This window comes from Symphalangus syndactylus, chromosome 11, assembly GCF_028878055.3.
Source record: "Symphalangus syndactylus isolate Jambi chromosome 11, NHGRI_mSymSyn1-v2.1_pri, whole genome shotgun sequence".
In the NCBI taxonomy this organism is placed as follows: Eukaryota; Metazoa; Chordata; class Mammalia; order Primates; family Hylobatidae; genus Symphalangus; species Symphalangus syndactylus.
Window position 1 is genome coordinate 49841658 of NC_072433.2, and position 15218 is coordinate 49856875.

Below are 15218 nucleotides of genomic sequence, written 5' to 3' on the forward strand. Positions count from 1 at the left end.
AATAAGGTAATCACCACTGAGAAATTGAGTTTTGAGCAAAGGCTGAAGAGGATGAGGGAGATACCCTGAGGGACAGAAAATCCAAGTAGAGGGAACAGCCCCTGCAAAGATCTTAAGGCAGAGAACTACTTGGCATATTCAACAAACAGCAAGGAGGCTCTACAGCTGGAGCAGAGGGAGCTAGGTGAGGCTGATGGAAGATGAGGTCAGGAACTAGAAAAGAACAAAATCTATTTCTTACAATTCTGGAGGCTGGAAGTCCAAGATCAATTGGGGTCAGCCAATTCAGTTGCAGTTGAGGGCTCTCTTCCCGGCATGCAGGTGGATGCCTTCTTGCTGTGTTCTCCTGTGGTCATTCCTTGGTCTGTTGGAGTGGAAAGCAAAGCAGAAAGCTCTGGTCTCATTCTCTCTACTTATAAGAACTCTAAGACTGTCTTATCAGGGCTCCACCCTATAACCTCATTTATCTTTCATTACTTCATTAACGCTTCTATCTCCAAATAAAGTCACACTGGGGATCAGGGATTAAATCTATGAATTTGGTGGTGGTGAGGGGGTGGGGGGAGAACAAGCACAACTTAGTCTATGGCAGGGTCTGTACTGTGATTCTTCTTAAAACCGGGATCTATTTATTGAATTATTGAATATAAATTTTCTTTATCTGTAGGATAACGCTCTGACTAGTAATTATTTAGTAGTGATAGATCTATTTCTGGAATAGCTGTGTGCTGTATTATTCTCATTTTAAGATGAAATAAACAATAATTTTAATGATGAAGGCAGATGTCTAAAATTAGCCTTGGGGGACTGACTGCTACTGTGTAGGGTGTCATCAGCAAATCTTATTAACAATTTAGAAGGTGCTTAAAATAATAAGTTAAATCTATTCTACTATGAGCTCTAGGATAGAAAGAACTGTTTTCAAGTATACTAATTTCCTTTATTGAACACACATTATATGATACTACTATTCCAAACTAGCTCATAATAACAATTTAACTAAAACTACCATATTCTTTGCTTTATAATATAGTCAAAATAAAGTCAGGTCACTAAGCCAGGAACGTTAGGAGGAAAAAGAGTATTGTTGATCCCTATTTAGGGATCTGAAATAAAACCATCTTTACCTCACCTAATTTATGTCTATATGACTTTCTAAACAACAGATTAGTTTTAGTAAATTTAGGGAAGTAGGTTGCCAATACAATAAGAGGGAAAATAAGAGTAAACGGTATTTTTGATCCAATACATGTGGTAATGACCGTACTCTTTATTAATCTACTTGAGTCAGACACATAAATTGTGACTTTAATGGCACATTTGGAATATGAGCTGCCAAAATCAGATGCTTTTGATAGCATTCTGGAAAAGAAGAAAGTACAGAAGCTTCGGGCTCAACCCCTTTTTGGTGATTAAAGCCATTACTCCAGAGGGACAATAGGAATGTAGGAGGTCATGCCTAGCAGAGTCTGGACTAGAATTTGAGACCAAGTCTTTTGTTTTTTAAGTAAATTTTAAGTTTATTTTAAAATTTAAAGTATTTTTTTTCATTTTTTTAAATTTTACTTTCAGTTCTGGGATACATGTACAGAACATGCAGGTTTGTTACACAGGTATTCATGTGCCATGGTGGTTTGCTGCACCTGTCAACCCGTCATTTAGGTTTTAAGCCCTGTATGCATTAGGAATTTGTACTAATGCTCTCCCTCCCCTTGCTTCCATCCTCTGACAGGCCCCAGTGTGTGATGTTCCCCTCCCTGTTTCCACGTGTTCTCATTGTTCAAAAACATATGGAACACTTCACAAATTTTTTGTCATCCTTGGGCAAAGGCCATGCTAATCTTCACTGTATTGTTCCAATTTTAGTATATGTGCTGCCAAAGCGAGCACCAGACTGGGTCTTTTTAAGTTGTATCAAACTTCTCACATGTACCACCCCACTGGAGATTTGGATTATATCCAAAATATACTGCCATGTTCTCGACCTAATAAAACATTGCTAAGAAAGGATTACCTGAGATATTTCTTGACTAAAAGTATTTAAAAATCCATAGAAGTACTCTTCAAAGAATATGAGAAGTAGCCTTTCTTGTCCTAAAAACTGTGTAGGCACAATGCTAAAAATTGCTATATTGAAATTTTAAGAAACTTATAGTAACAAAAGTTATCATTTTTAAGTGTAAAGAATTTTCGGCAGGGTGTGGTGACTCATGCCTGCAATCCCAGCACTTTGGGAGGCTGAGGTGGGTGGATCCCGAGGTCAGGAGATCAAAACCATCCTGGCCAACATGGTGAAACCCTGTCTCTACTAAAAATACCAAAAATTAGCCAGCATGGTGGCATGCACCTGTAATCCCAGCTCCCCGGGAGGCTGAGGCAAGAGAATCGCTTTAACCCGGGAGGTGGAAGTCGCAGTGAGCCAGGATTGTGCTACTGCACTCCAGCTTAGGCAACAGAACGAGACTCCGTCTCAAAAAAAAAAAAAAAGAAGAAAAAAAGAAAAAAGAATTTTCCTGGAAGAGTATCTTCTGTTTTCTTTACTAGTTCCATTCCTCCATTTTAACTATTTTGCTTTACATTTCTTTCTTGAATTTGTGAAATGTTACTTCCTTCTCTCACTAGCCCTAAAGAGTTTACTCTTACTAACCAGGTACCATGATTAGTGCAGGTGAGAAAACCATGTGTGCCTATGCACATGTCTTCAGCAAGGAATTGGTGAATCATCATTATTTTCTTTTGAAACTTATAGAAATACAAGAATATACCTGCGTACCATATTTTTAAAACCATACTGCAATCATTTCCTACTTCTAAGTAGCATGTGATGTGAAACAGCTGAAATGTTTCAAAACACCACGTACATGAAATGCTTACATTTTCTATCGAGTTTGATAAATAGCCTGAGACCTTGGGAAAGTCAGAATGTTTTCCAATGTGTCTGATATGTCGAGTGCTGTCATATTCATGTGGTTGCATGGTCAAATTGAGTGTGAGAAATGGCTTGGTTTTCTCATACAGAATGGTAGAGTCAAAACATTGTGTAACTTATTAAGACATGGTATATACTAAATGTATACATACACACATATACATCTATATGCACACACCACTATACATATACACATAAATATAAATCTGTACACACATAACAATATATATAACCTACTATGTATAAACAAGGATACTAAATTCTATGAGAGCTACAAAGACAATTAAGACAGTGCCCTGGAGAAGACGGCATGTAAATGTTTAAATAACATTGGTTAGAAAATGTTCAGGCGTATGACAATAGGCCAGAAGACTTTAGATGATTTTAACGAAGTTCTAGAAAGGGTAAGGAGACAAGAAGGTCAATGTTATCAAACAACAAAGAAACCCTCCAAACAAAACAAAACAAAACAAAATCCACTGCGTCTCCTTCACAACTTGTTTCCTGGGACTGGGTAAGGACAACCTCTAGGAGACATGAACACAAACAGGGCTGCCTGGAATCAATTCCTGCTCTACCCTTACTAACTAGAGACCAGGGAAAACTACTTACCTTCACTGTGCCGGTTTCTTCATTTGTAGAATGGAGTTGATCATCGTGGATACTTAACGGTATTGTCATGAGGATGAAGTGGGTAATTACATGTAAAATGCTCCAAAGCATGGAAGCCACGCACATCTTAGAAGGTCAGCCTAGGCCTAAACACAGGGATGGGATCACTTGGTGTCAGGAGAGGGAAAGAAGTGCTTTCTCTTGCTATTCCCAAGGTCAGTACATTTTCCAGCTTTAAAGTCTATAAAAAATAAAGTGAGAAATACTACATTGGTTCAACCTCAAGCTTACAACTTCAAAGTTAAAAAGTCCTAGAAAGTTTGAGTCCAATGAATCTCATAATAGTTATGTCACAGAGGCCCCCTGTGTGCTTTATTGGAGTTAATAATAACAACTTAATTATTTTCCAAATCAAATTATGAGGAACAGATGAGTTAACATTGTTTTGTAGACTTTTTCACTTCCTGATATTTGGGTCAGGAAAAAGAAAACACCTGCATTTATGTTGCTTTCCTCCTGCCCCCATCCCCAGCCCTTCTCTGAGGACAGCAATGCTCCTTCTCAGGTTAGTTGTGATCTCTGAGTGTACAAACTGCTTCCTGGGCTGGTGGGCACTTTCAGGAGCAGCCTTTAGGTTATTGCAGCAAAACACCATGAGATTTTATTTTTTTAAACTGATGTACTTTATAAGTAGCTGTCATAAGCATTATAAAAATTCTACTCTTTTAAGATGTAGACATCTCAGAGCGCTTTCTTTTCAAGATTTTTCTACAGAGTACTTTGAAAAAACACAACAAAAACAACCACAAAACCCTTTCAGTGATTTCCAGATAAGTAATTCCACTAATGTTTGTGTTTGGGTCTTTGACGCTGTGTCACTAAACTGGAAATTATTTTCTCCTTCAAAGATGCTAGAGTTGTTTGTCGTTAATTTTTCAGTTTTATTCCTCTCTCTCCTTAACATGTCAGACTGAAACAATAGATGTTTTATGCCTTTATGATATTGAAAAGGCATCAATAGTTTCTTTCCCTAGTGGACCTATCTTGTTTTCATTGATTAATATTTCCCCCAGGGAGTCCAATGAGGGTAGGAAAGGATTGTAGAGGGACTGGCCAGGCCTAAGCAACAGTGCAGGTAAGCTTGCCTGAAAGATCAAGTTGAGCCTTACACTATTCTAGAATGGGGCACTCAGTAATTAAGAACTGCAGGAATTAGGGGAAGAGCCTTTGCATTGTTAAAAGACTGAGTCACCTGAAAAGACAGAAATTGACTTTTGTAGTAAACAAGTTACATTTCTGTGCACCCAGGTCGACTGCAAACTGTTGACACCTTTGATTTATTTTTTTGTTTGAAGTCTCTTGATTGCTAGGGAGGCTGAAAGTAAGGGGAAATTACTGCTTCCAGGAAAGGGAAATTATTTTTCTCAACCAGTCACTGATGTGGATTGGTGGAAAAATGCCCACCTACCTCACCTTTTGAGTGATAACTCTGAGGTGAGTGTTCTATACCAATTCCTGGTGCTCCAATTGCCTATGGTGGAAACTGGCATGATCATGCCCTCTTAATTGGCTTCCTTCCTTTCCTTGCCTCTTTTCTCTACCCTACCAGGGTTTTCCTGTAGCACCTCCCAAGTAAACTATTGGCACATAAATCTTGTCTCAGAGTTGGCTTCTGGAGGAACCCAGACTAAAGCAACTCAATCCACCAAAATACTTGGAGAAGAAGAAAGCATTTTATGTCGGAAGTTAGAAAATGGCAATGTTCCCAAGTTTTCTTCTTTCTCTCCAAGAAGACCACCGATGGGTACAGATGGAAAAAAATCGATAGCATCAAAGTTTAATTTTTCCCTAGGTGCTACTGAAGAATAATTGACAAACAAAAATTGTATACATTTATGGTATACAGTGTGATGGTTTGATATACATATGCATCATGAAATAATCATCGCAATCAAGCTAATTCATATATCTATTACCTCATATATTGGCCCCCCCTTTTTTATTATACTTTAAGTTCTGGGGTACACGTGCAGAACGTGCAGTTTTGTTACATAGGTATACACGTGCCATGGTGGTTTGCTGCACCCATCAACCCCATCAACCCATCACCTACATTAGGTATTTCTCCTAACGGTATCCCATCCCCAGCCCCCCACCCCCTGACAGGCCCCGGTGTGTGATGTTCCCCTCCCTGTGTCCATGTGTTTTCACTGTTAAACTCCCATTTACGAGTAAGAACATGTGGTGTTTGGTTTTCTGTTCTTGTGATAGTTTCCTGAGAATGATGGCTTCCAGCTTCATCCATGTCCCTGCAAAAGACATTAACTTATCCTTTTTTATGGCTGCATAGTATTCCATGGTGTATATGTGCCATATTTTCTTTATCCAGTCTATTATTAGTGGACATTTGGGATGGTTCCAAGACTTTGCTATTGTGAATAGTGCCGCAATAAACATATGTGTGCATGTGTCTTTATAGTTGAATGATTTATAATCTTTTGGATATATACTCAGTAATGGGATTGCTGGATCAAATGGTATTTCTAGTTCTAGATCCTTGAGGAATCACCACACTGTCTTCCACAGTGGTTGAACTAATTTACACTCCCACCAACAGTGTAAAAGTGTTCCTATTTCTCCACGTCCTCTCCAGCATCTGTTGTTTTCTGACTTTTTGATGATCGCCATTCTAACTTTGCCTTCCTTTTTGTGTTGATAATACTTAAGATCTACTTTCTTAGCAAATTTCAAGTGTGCGTTACTATTAGCCATGCTGTATATTAGGTCTCTAGAATTTATTAATCTTATAACTGAAAACTTATGCCCTTAGGCTAACATCTTCTCATTTCCCACACCCCTAGTCTCTAATAACCATCATTCTAATATCTGTTTTTACCACATGTAAGTGAGTTCATGCAGTATATGTCTTTCTGCATCTGGCTATTTCACTTAGCATAATGTCCTTCAGGTTCATCCATGTTGTCTCAGCGGGCAGGATCTCCTTCTTTTTAAGGTGGAATAATATTCCATTGTATACATACATAACATCCTATTCATCTGTCACCAGACACTTAGGTTGATTCCATATCTTGGTTATTGTGTATAATGCTACAATGAGCACGGGAGTGCAGACATTTCTTCAACACACTGATTTCATTTCCTTTGGGTATATACCCAGTAGTGGAATTGCTGGATCCTATGGTATTTCTATTTTCAGTTTTTTGAGAAAACTACTGTTTTCTTCATGCTATTTTCTGTAATGGCTACACCAATTTATATTGCCACTGACAATGTGGAAGGGCTCCCCTTTCTCCATATCCTTCTCAACACTTATCTTTTGAATTTTTGGTAATAGCCAACCTAACATGTGTGAGGTAATATCTCACTGTGGTTTTGACTTTCATTTCTCTGATGATTAGTGATATTGATCATCGTTTCATATACCCGTTTGCCATTTGTATGTCTTCTTTAGGAATATGTCTACTCAGGTCCTTTGCCCATTTTTGAATTGGGTTGTTCTATTGCCATAGAGTTGTATTCCTAAGATAGTTTAGATAGTAACTACTTATCAGATAGAGGATGTGCACATAAATATTGCATTCCATATGTCTTTTCATTTTGTTGATTGCTTTCTTTGTTGTGTAGAAACTTTTTAGTTTGATGCAGTTCCATTTGTTTATTTTTGCTTTTGTTGCCTGTGATTTTGGTATGATAACCAAACAAGTCATTGCCAAGACGAATGTCATGGAGTTTTTCCCATGTTTTCTTCAAGGAGTTTTATGGGTTTCAGGTCTTACACTTGTCTTTAATCCATTTTGAATTGTTTTTTGTGTATGGCATGACATAAAGATCCAATATCATTTCTTTGCATATGGATATCCAGTTGTCCCACCATTTATTGAAAAGACTATCCTTTCCTTATTGGGTATTTTTGGTGCCTCTGCCAAAAATTTGTTACCATAGGTGGGATTATTTCTGGGCTCTCTATTTTGTTCTATTGGTCTATACTTCTATGTTTATGCTAGTGCCACACTGTTTTGATTCCTATAGCTTTGAATTATAATTTGAAATCAGGAAGTGTGATGCCTCCAGCTTTGTTCTTCCTTTTCAATATTGTTTTAGCTATTCAGGGTCTTTGTGGTTCCATATGAATTTTAGGATTTTTTTACATTTCTGTGAAAAATGCAATTAGAACTTTGATAGGGATTGCATTGACTCTGTAGATCACTTTGGGTAGTATTTAACAATATTAATTCTTCCAATCCATGAACTCAGTATATCTTGTCTTTTTTTGCACCTCAGAATTTCTTTTACTCTTTAACATAAACCATTTATTGGTTTTGTTTTTGTTTGCTTGTTTAGATTCAGGGGGTACATGTGCAGGTTTTTTATATGAAATATATTGCATAATGTTGAGGTTTGGGCTTGGTATCCCATCACTCAAATAGTGAACATAGTACCCAGTAGGTAGTTTTTCAACCCTTGATCCTACTCGCTTAAGCCTTTTGGAGTCTCCATTGTCTATTTTTTCCATGCTTATGTCCATGTGTACTTAATGTTTAGCTCCCACTTATAAGTGAGAACGTGGGATATTTGGTTTTCTGTTTCTGCGTTAACTCACGTAGGATAATGGCTCCCAACTGCATCCACATTGCTGTAAAGGTCATGATTTTGTCATAAACACAGTGTATCTTTCCATTTGTCTTCTTAAATTTTTTAAAATTAATATCTTATAGTTTTCACTGTACAGTTCTTTTACTTGGTTAAATATATTCATAAGTATTTTATTATTTTTGATGCGATTGTAAATGGGATTCATTATGAGCTGTAACCATTCTAATTCTCTCCCTTTGGTACAAAAGGGGTGATTTCTCTTTAGAGTCATTCAGCTTTTTCCTTCCGTGCCTAGCTGGCTGAGATATGCTTCAGGCTGCCTGCCCTGCCATCATCTAGGAAACTCATTTTGCTGCCTCTGTCCCTGCTAGTGTGTCTATTGCCTTGAATGACAGCTGGACACCAGCAGTACCTTCAGGGATTTGTGTGGCTGGGAGCACAGGTCGCTGCATACTTCTGCCCCAGGCAGACTGTCGTGTGTGCGTGAGGTGTGCAGCTCCTGTTTTCTGCAGCCAGGCCCACCACCACTCGGGAAATTGTCACTGATGCTGTGAAAACTAGAGATGTATTCCTCTGCTCCTGAGTCAAAGAGTTAAGGGTCTCACAGCCCTCACCTGCTCTCCCAGCTCTGAGAAACCTGGTATCTGGCAGGCAGAGTATCACCTGCGTGTTTTTAGGCTGAGATTGGCTGTAGTATCTTCACAGATTTGGATAAATTTCATTCCCTCTACCTCTCCCTGAGGTTCCTGCTCTTTGGCCTCAAGCATAGCATGAAAACATTGTTTGAAAGGCACTGATGGCTTCATGTGATGGTGGTTGGTCATATGGCTTCACTAGTTATTGATACTGTTGCAGCACAAAGAATATTGTGACATTTCACTATTATATACGTGATGTCATTAAATTGGACAACTTTGTCTTCTTTCAAGAGATAAAGAAAAAAGGTTTCCTTCTTTTGGAACTACAGGTGGGTGGGGATGAGGAGGGGCATGCTCTTCTCTCCTTATTATACTTATGTCTCAACCACTCCTTATTGATTCTCTCACCTCACATCCCCTAGGAAACTTTATAGGCTGCTGCACATCAATCCAGGACTTCCCCTTTTGGAGTCCTAGGCAAGGAAGCAATCTCCTAGTGCTGCCTAATACTCAGGATTTGGAGTGTTAGCAGGATATGAGCAGATAGCCAAGGGCGTGACAGAAGCCACAGGGTTGCTATTGGGTCCTCTAGTGGACTGGGGGGCAGGTGGAGTAAGTAGGCAGACTGAGGCCCCAAAGGGTCTGGGAAGATAAGGGTATGGGTGTACTAGGGCACCAAGCAAGGCATGGCCCCAAGTAGGAAGATGCCATGGGAATGAAAGAAAATTCATTGTAGAGTGTTGAGACTACAAGGCACTCTAGCAAATAGCAGCTGTATTTCCTGCCCAGGTCCTAAACAAGTTGAAAAATAGAAGAGAAATGAGAAAGGCCAAAAATGTCACTTTCATTTCTGATAGACTGAGAAGACCACCTTCCCTGCCATATAAGAAGTCTGGCTACCCTGAGGACTCCATGCTGGAAAGCCCATATGGAAAAATCACATACGGATAGAGAGAGAGGCTGCAGGTGCCCAGTTCAGACGTGTCGGTGAGTGAGACTGCAGGTGATTCCAGTCCCAGATACTATTTGACTGCATGCAGAATCACTGAGCCAAGCCCTTTCCATATTTTTAACCTGTAGAAATGATAAGTCATGTTAAATAATTATTTTAAGCCATCGAATTTTGTTATTTTTAGCTACACAGAAATGGGTACCCAAATCCTACTTTCTCATTTTGAAAACAAATTGGTTATCATCATTTATTGGATAAAACATTTTGCAGTTGGTATTAGCAAGCCCTATCTTTGTGTGTGTGCCTGTGTGTAGGTGAGTGTTTATTTTTCACTTTAGTGCATGTTTGTGAATTATTATCATATGTTTTGTAGGCTAGCTAACAAATAACATCCATGAAAGGCTTGAAATCCTGCATTTCTAACAAGCTCCCAGGAGATGCTGATGCTACCCAGCCAGGGACCACATTTTGAACAGTTAGGCACTAAACTCTATTGTTTCAAATACCAGCTGGTGGGCCGCATGTCTCCTGGTAGACCGTAGGTTGTGGTTGGGATAATGAACTCTCGCTGCCTCACTAGACTGCATTACAGAATTTAAAATTGGATCAGAACCTCCTGTAACAAAATGCCAGCCCAAATGCACTAGTGGGCTTTTCAGGCCCTTCTTCCTTTGGTTCTATCTGTTCTGTTGCTGCTAACCCTTGTGCCAGGCCACATGATAGAGAATGTTTTTCCAATGTAACATGGCCTTGAATTGTGGCCAATATGTTCTTCTGTTTTTGTAGGTTGGATAGATTTAAAATGAATAGAAGGGTTTATGCTTATTGAAGTTTATTTTAAGCCCTTTTGATAATTAATAGAAATTTCCACCAGATAAAAGATTTTAGGAAACTACAATTAAGTTTGCCATAATCCTTATTATTGAGGAAGCAGTATGTTACCAATATTTAAGTAGCCAATAAGCACAATGTTAGGTTTATGCATCTTTATCAATTGAAACAACGTATCTTGAAGTGTCCCATCCATGCCTTTCAGAATCCCCTGCTAACCTGTCAATCTTCTGAGCATCCCTGAACTCACCCTGGGTGTCCACATGACTACCTTTCCTACTTAGCTCATTGTTGTCCCTAAAGTTTTCTCCTTCCCCTTTTTGCAAAAAACCTTCCCATATTGTATTTCAGTGTGCAACGGTGGTGAGTTGTGTTCAATCAGCCTCTTGGTTGCACCAAAGTATTTTTTCTGTCATGAAGAGGCTGTATTCCTGTCCCATAGACCCCCAGTAATCCCCTTATGCCTGCACCTCTGACCAACTTGCCTCTCAGGGCACCAGTTTTCCAGGGGTAAAGTTCCCCTTCTTTCCATCCACAGCTTTTCAGCCCAACCACAGAGCCTCATGGAGTTTGGGGTGAAAGATCAGGACACCCACATGGCCCATTTTGGCCACCAGGTGACAGACAAGGATAACATTAAGCCTGGGCTGACTTGAACTTGAGGGAGGGAAGAGGCTTTCCTTTTAGTGGACACTGACTGGTGCATAATGTTTCCCCGACAGTCTGAAAGCATTTTTTGAGCACAGGCTGCATGCTTGTCTCTGTTCCCAAAGTGGGTATCCAGGATTACTGTTTAGACTTAATAGTTATTTTTTAACAACTTTATGGTAAAATAACTTACAATTAAATTTACCCACCACTCCCACTTTTTTTTGAGACAAAGTCTTATTCTGTCACCCAGGCTGGAATGCAGTGGCACGACCACAGCTCACTTCGGCCTCCACCTGCTGGACTCAAGTTATCCCTCACTTCAGCCTCCCAACTAGCTGGGAGCACAGGCGCACACCACCACGGCTGGCTAACTTTTAAAAAATTTTCTTTTGTAGGGACGAAGTCTCACTATGTTGCCCAGCTGGTCTCCAACTTCTGGAATCAATCAATCCTCCCATCTTGGCCTCCCAAACTGGTGGGATTACAGGGAGGCGTGAGCCCCCATGCTCGGCCTAAACTCACCCATTTTATGTGTACAATTTAATCACTTTGAGTAAATGTGTAAGACATGCAAACACCATCACAAGTTTTAGAATGTTTCTATCACCCCAAAAATTCCCACACGCCCTTTTGCAGTGAGTCATTGTCCTGATCCACACTTCTAGGCAACCACCAAATTGCTTTTTGTTGCTATAGTTTCCCTTTTCTAGAATATAAATGAAATAATATAAATTATAAAATAGTAATACTAATTACATAAATAAAATAATTTGTGATTGGCTCTGTCAATCATGTTCTTGAGATTCAACCAGTAGTTCTTTTTTTTTCTTGAGATGGAGTCTTACTCTGTCACTCAGGCTGGAGTGTAACGGCATGATCTCAGCTCACTGCAAACTCCACTTCCTGGGTTCAAGCAATTCTCCTGCCTTAGCCTCCAGGGTAGCTGGGATTCCAGGCACCTACCAGCGCATCTGGCTAACTTTTGTATTTTTAGTAAAGACGGGGTTTCGCCATGTTGGCCAGGCTGGTTTCAAACTCCTGACCTCAGGTGATCCGCCCGCCTCAGCCTCCCAAAGTGCTGGGATTATGGGCATGAGCCACTGCGCCCAGCCCAGTAGTTCTTTTCCTTTATCGCTGAGTGGTATTCCAGGTATGGATGTGCCATCTTTCCTTTTCTTTAGAGACAGGGCCTTGCTATGTTGCTGAGGCTGGTCTTGAACTCCTGGGCTTAAACAATGCTCCTGCCTCAGCCTCCCAGAATTCTGGGATTATAGACGTAAGCCACTGTGCCTGGCCAATATACCCCCATTTTTTCCATTCATCAGTTGATGCACATTTGAGTGACTTCCATTTTTGGGGTATTTTTATAAAGCTGCCTTGAACATTTTCAGACAGTCTTTCATTTCTTTGGGGTAGACACCTGAATAGACACTCACCATATGGCGCCATTGCTGGGTCATGTGGCGAGTGTGTGTTTAACTTTTAAAGAAAATACCTCTTATTTAAAGATCTACACTAGGCCAGGTGGGGTGGCTCATGCCTGCAATCCCAGCACTTTGGGAGGCTGACGTAGGCAGATAGCTTGAGACCAGGAGTTTTATACCAGCCTGGCCAACATGGAGAAACCCTGTCTCTACAAAAAATATAAAAATTAGCTGGGCGTGGTGGCACATGCCTGTAATCTCAGCTTCTTGGGAGGCTGAGGCACAAGAATTGCTTGAACCTGGGAGGCAGAGGTTGGAGTGAGCCAAGATGGTGCCACTGCTCTCCAGCCTGGGCAACAGAGCAGACTGTGTCTCAAAACAAATAAATAAATAAAGACCTACACTAGCCAATAAGTAAATAGAATTTTTTCTTTAAAAATGTCAAACTATTTTCCAAAATGACTGTATGATTTTTGCATCCCCATCAGCCACCTATGAGGGTTCCAGATGCTTCCTATTGTCACCAACATTTGCTCTCGTGGGCCTTAAATCTGATTTTTTTTGGTTTTGTTTTTTTCTAGAATCGGGATCTGGCTCTGTTGCCAAGGCTAGAGTGCAGTGGCATGATCAGAGCTCACTGTAACCTTAAACTCCTGGGCTCAAAGGAATCCTTCCACCTCAGCATCCTGAGTAGCTAGGACTGCCAGCACTTTTAAAAATTTTGTAGAGATGGGATATCATTATGTTGCCCAGGCTGGTCTTGAACTCCTGGGCTCAAGTGATCTTCTAGCCTGGGCCTCCCAAATTGCTAGGATTACAGGTGTGAGCCATCATGACTGAATTATTTTTAACGGGCATTTAGTGGCATCTCATTGCAATTGGTTCATTGGGCTTCTAGCCTCTGCTTTAGACTTGTTTTCTCTCTCTGTGACTCTCTATCTCTCTAAATATACTATATATGTAACACTTCTCACACACACAGAGAACTGTGCTCCTGAGACGACTCTTTCTTCATTTTGCATTTTTTTGTTTGTTATTTGTTTGGTTTTTTGAGACAGGCTAGTTTTTATTACCCAGGCTGGAGTGCAGTGGCAGGATCATGGCTCACTGCAGCCTTGACTTCCTGGGCTCAGGTAATCCTCCCACCTCAGACTCCTGAGTAGCTGGAACTACAGGCATGCACCACCAGCCCAGCTAAAAAAAAAAAAAAAATCTGTAGAGACAGGTTCTCACTATGTTACCCAGGCTGGTCTTGAACTCTGGGCTCAAGTGATCCTTCTGCCTCGGCCTCCCAAAGTGCTGGGATTACAGGCGTGAGCCACAATGCCTGGCCTTCATTTAACATTTTTATGATTCCCTCAGTCGTCGTCAATGCCAAGACCTCTGAAAGATAGCACAGTAAGTGGTGGAGTACATGGGGATGTTCACCCCAGCAGTCATACACAGCAGCCCAGGGATTTGGAAGAAGTTGCCCTGTTAACATAAAGGAGCTTTGTCACTGGATTCTGAGCTGGGAGGAGCTGGGAACCTCTTAGCACCCACAGCCCGGGTATTAATTAGGGCATGAGAACTAAGGGCAGAGATAGTATCTACCAAGGCAAGAGGCTGGGAGGATGGCTGGGGCCACAGCCATGTTGGATGGGAGACACTGAATCAACAACAGGCTGTGCTGTTGGGTGGAGTTCAAGAGCAACTTCTTGGGGAGACTGGAAGGAGAGAAAGTAGAGACGTCAAAGGTGGATGACTTTAGCTTTGCTAGAAATAAGAACAGAAGGGCCAGGCGTGGTGGTTCACACCTGTAATCCTAGCACTTAGGGAGGTGGAGGCAGGAGGATTGCTTGAGCCCGGCTAATTATTTGTACTTTTAGTAGAGATGGGCTTCCCCCATGTTAGCCAGGCTGTCTTGAACACCTAACCTCAAGTGTTCTGCTGGCCTCGAACTCCCAAAGTGCTGGTTTACAGGCGTAAAAGCCATCGCACCATGCCACTTTGCGTGTATTTCTAATTAACCCCTCACTCCATTCCCAGCCCTTGCCAAACAATGATCTCTTCCAGAGTGACATGTAAATGTGATTAAACAAGTATATAAATTTTTGAATCTGATTTCTTTCACTAAGTGTTACACATTTGAGATTCATCCAGATTGTTGTGGGTATTGGTAGTTCTTTTTATTTCTGAGTATCATTTCATTGCACAGATGCACCACAATTTATCTATTTACCAGTTGAAAGGCATTTGAGTTGTTTCCGGTTTTTGATATTATGAATAAACTCATTATGTATTATTTGCTTATAGTTTTGTATATGGACATAATATGTTCATTTCTCCAGGATAAATGCCTAGCATTAAAATTGCTGTGTCTTATGCTAAAGCGTGTTTAATTTTTAAGAAACTTAGCTGGGTGTGGTGGCAAGTGCCTGTAGTCTCAGCTACTCTAGAGGCTAAGGCATGAGGAAGCTTGAGCCCAGGAGGTCAAGGCTGGATTCAGCTGTGATCACACCACTGCACTCCAGCCTGTGTGACAGAGCAAGACCCTATCCCAATAATATTATTACTAATAATAAACA

At 40.6% G+C, this 15218-nt stretch overlaps 1 protein-coding gene and 1 non-coding gene across 2 annotated transcripts in view; both read right to left on the minus strand.

The window, feature by feature from the left end:
• The window catches only part of LOC129492625 (golgin subfamily A member 2-like), a 74548-nt gene that overhangs the window by 44504 nt on the left and 14826 nt on the right, over positions 1–15218 (minus strand).
• Positions 1785–1890, minus strand: LOC129457854 (U6 spliceosomal RNA). The gene has a single exon (XR_008649407.1). It is a non-coding gene; the product is annotated as a U6 spliceosomal RNA (small nuclear RNA).